This window comes from Melospiza georgiana, chromosome 3 (assembly GCF_028018845.1).
Source record: "Melospiza georgiana isolate bMelGeo1 chromosome 3, bMelGeo1.pri, whole genome shotgun sequence".
Taxonomy (NCBI): Eukaryota; Metazoa; Chordata; class Aves; order Passeriformes; family Passerellidae; genus Melospiza; species Melospiza georgiana.
This window is the reverse complement of record NC_080432.1, coordinates 103,073,145-103,077,329: the sequence shown is the minus strand read 5'-3', so window position 1 is coordinate 103,077,329 and position 4,185 is coordinate 103,073,145. Positions and strand designations below refer to the sequence as shown.

Here is a 4,185-nt window from a genome sequence, read left to right as displayed (position 1 = left end):
CTAGCTCTTAACAGTGTTTTGTAATACAGCTTCATTTTAAAGTATGCTGACATTGCTTCTTAAGCCCTGGTTTACTGATAGGGCATCTATAAATTTATCTTTGTCAAATTCCCAAGGAGGAAGCTTTTAATTCATTACACTTGGTAATAGTACGTAGTAGTTATTTTTAAATAACCATTATGAGTGACAGAATTAGGTACATTCCTCATCCCACTGAAGAGAAAAAAATCTGAAAACTGTTACTTTAGATGGTAGAACAATACCAAAAGCCTGACACTTGGAACCAGAAACTCAGGATCTGATACATTCCATTCTTGGCTCTCAATAGATGACTTGTGTTCGTGTAAAAACCTTTAAACTACTATGATTACTAACCCATTAATGTAAAAATAGATACTGAATTATCTATGAAGCATTTAAGACATTTTTAGATCTGAAATATTTAACACTAAATAGTGTCAGATTACACTTAACAGTCACTTGGCATTGGACACACTAAAATTAAGAATTAAAATGCACAACCTGGGTTAATCACTGCAGCTAAGGAATCAATTAAACAAGTGTACTGAAGTTGGATTTTAGGTACTGCAAGTAATTTAAGTACTAGAAAGTCTATTTTTACTTACCATTATCTTCTGTGCAGTCAAATGACATAGACTATTCTACTGGCTGTGCAGCAGAACTAAGAGTGCATTTCATAACTTCCTTAGTGCAAAGAAAACAAGGAGTAAGATTCCATGTCTTTCCTACATGTTAGCGACCAAAGCAAGTACAATAACCGTGCACAGGGAACTGTCACCAGTAATCAGCCCAATGAATCACTCTCAGACTATGGGGAATTAGATTTTTTGACACTCCAAGTTTTACCTAAATGACTGTTTGAATACAAGTGTCAGCTTTAGAGTGGACACCAAACTTCATGAACAATTACCTGAACTGAAACGTATTTTGTGATTCAAACATTAAATATTCAATCTGCATTTAAGTACCTGTTACCTACACGTTAGAACTGCATTTTCAGGACTTCACAGATGCTTTTATCTTTCTACTTTTTAAAAAAAATATAAAGCTTCTACCAGGTACCTGGAAGTCTGACCATCTAAAGAAGCTTTTGTGAAGACAGCTTTAAATAAATCATATAACCCAGTTTAGCCAGATGAGCTCAGCTGTGCAGCATCTGCTCAGGAGCTGGCCATTTAAAAATATGTATTTTGTGGAAAAACTAGTAACCAGTTATATATTGGCAAGGAAAAGTATAATTACATGAGACAGCCACCCCTCTCCAGACTGCCAATAAACTAACAATGTAGTCCTAGTGGCACTTTTCAACTCTCTTGTAACAATCTAGACAAAGGGGCATCTAAGCAGTGACTCTTTCCTCCCATGGATTTTTTAACATCAGGAAATTACACTTGCAAATTGTGACCAGATAACTGCGAAAATCAGGCTCCTGGAAAGATTTTAACATCAGAGCTTCTAGGAAGCATTGTTTATTTGTACTAGATGGCTGTAAAGTGACAGTAATTTATTCTTTCTCCCCTACTACCTGTATTAAGGATCAAGGAATCTTCAGCTCAACTTCCTCTTCTGTTGCCACATCCCATTTTCCTCTGACAGAGCAAATGGCAAAGTACAACCTGGTGTTTCCTATACCAAACTAATTCAGCTATTAGCCTCAGACAAGAGACGTCATATGCTGGTGCTGCAGTTAATTCAGCAAGACACTCCATAAAGACAGACTTTTATGTCCATTAAGTCCAAACAGCCATAAAGTCAGGAATCATAGGATTCAGGGCATGAACACAGACTCAAGATTGCACTTGACCTACTTCAATTGTCCAAAAACTGTCGTGTCACATTCACCGCCTCGTTGCCCACTTCAAAACTTGCTACTCCATTTTAAGCAATTAGTATTTTCCACTAATATCTCACTAATGTGAGGGAATAACAGTCTTAATATTGTGCTGTGTATCAATTTAAACACACTCTTTTGTGAAAATGTTCTGTGTGTTTATGCCTATGTTGCCTTTCAGTTTTATTTCTCAGAAAAAAAAAGCCTCCCCTCACTGGCATATGGAAGCACTAAAATAATTGCTAGGCTGAACAGGAAAGTTAAGCCTCTGAAGAATAATCAAAGGCACAAGGGAATAAAAAGTTGCAGCCACGTATAATATTTCTATCCTGAAGTTGGGAATCCTGCTTTTAGAGGACACTACATTTATTTTAGACTATGTCATACCCTTCACCCCCAACAAGAAGAGAATTAGTATTCCTTATTTTAGATTTTAAAGACAGTATTTACATAAGAGTTGTACAACGCAGAAATTCAGAAACTGATCTCAGTATCTTATTGTAATAACAGCCTTCCTCCAACAGTATAAACACAAACATAAGTTCTGGGTCATAACAAATCTCCTCTTTAAAAACTGGAAAGAAAAAAAAAGTACAGTTGCATGTCCTATATGAAACTTTTCAAAAAAAAAAAGAGTATTAAAACAGGAGTATAATTTAAAAAGCTGTGTATTGGAGTGTTTATAAACCAGAAGTGTTAAGCAGCAGCAGTTTCCGGTTTCTTATTAAATTCAACTAGACTTCAAATTTAGAAACATATTACAAACCAATGTGGAACTATACTACTTATGCACCTTTGCAGGTGTTTCAGTAAAGAAAGCCTCCTATGAGAATAAACAGAGGCAGCACATTATATTAAGTCAAAACTTGCCTTCAACATGCCAAAAGAACGTGTCATATGTTCATTTGTCACCAAAGCACCCCCTAAGAGATGCATTATTGCTGTAGAACATTTCAAGTTTACCAACACCCAAGTGCAACAAACTGATGTTGTATATATGCACTTGCCCACTCTCACCAGTATTTCCACTTAATGTTTTTTTTTGTTTAAACAATCAAATTTAAAGCTTTGAAAAATAACATATTTTTGATTTTAGTTTTTTTTCCACAATATTAATCATCACATGCAATTTAGTTTTCTGATAATTTTTCTAAAAAACTGCACCAATATCAGAACAGTGCAAATCATATTTAATTGTAAAAGTTATAATGGCTTGAGTTCATAATTAGAGGGAACACTGTCAGGATCTTGGTATTTTGCTCACTCACCATTGCTTGCATTCCATTAAAAACTTTCCTGTCAATTTTGCTTTTTGTTTTTCTTTAAATAATCATCCCCCATGCTTTTATCAGAGCTGAAATTAGGGATTTAATCCACAATTTCAACAAACATAGTGCCTTAGTTGCAATGTTTTTATGCACTTCCATCTACTGTTATGATTCCATAAACGTATTATCCCCCGCAACACGTTTCCAGACTAAGAACTAGTCACTAGCACTTGTGATCCAACAAGTGTTTGAAGTTTTTCAGCAATGGAGAGATTTCAAGATTAAGAAATCTGAGGACTTTCCCTCTCCTACAGCCCCCAGTGTTTCATTTCATAGCAAGTTCAAAATTGGTTTCCACATCTTGACAGTGTTCCTTATAAAACCGTATGACAGTAAAAGTGCCAGTAGGCATGGCAACCTCTTTGAAGGGAGCATTTAAACTCCTTGGCACTGGGAATGCCAGCACCAAGGATTACATTGAAATTCAAAATTATACTTAAGGCTACAATTAGAAAACTCACTTTCCATAAGCCTAATTTCTCTAAGTAGATTTCAAAATTCAGAAGCTAATGCAACTGCTAAGTTTTACGCTCGAATTTGAGGAAGAAATTTCTTTTCTTTAGCAAGGGCAGTATATGAAACTCTGGTAGCATTGACTACTCATTTCACCATCCTTCACTTACTTTGTCTTAAAGTTCAAAACTGGCAAGGCACATTTACATATTCCAATGAATACTTGACAATTTTTAATTACACTTTATGTCCCAGCTATCCCAGTAATTGACATACAACATACTAAAATGGTTTATTAAGATAACAAAAAAAAAAAAAAAAAATCAATTAATGTGAAAACATACAGGCTATTGGCAACCACTATTCTAAAAATTATGTAAATACAAGTAAACATACTGAAATGTGTGCGATTCTAAGTTTTTAACCAGAAGATCTCTGTACTAACACACATTTATATTAATGACACATAAAAAAAATAAAAACTTTATTACAAAAATAAGTTACACTCGCCTCCAGCTTACAGTATAAAACAATTTTATTTGCAGGAATGCA

General features: G+C 34.7%; 1 protein-coding gene across 2 annotated transcripts in view; it reads right to left on the bottom strand.

Moving 5' to 3' along the window:
* Positions 1 to 2,325: 2,325 nt before the first annotated feature.
* The window catches only part of SYNCRIP (synaptotagmin binding cytoplasmic RNA interacting protein), a 26,649-nt gene continuing 24,789 nt past the window's right edge, over positions 2,326 to 4,185 (bottom strand). For both annotated transcript variants that reach the window (XM_058020017.1, XM_058020018.1), the window contains exon 12: positions 2,326 to 4,185. This exon is cut by the window's right edge. The gene's annotated coding sequence lies outside the window, so the exon portion shown is untranslated.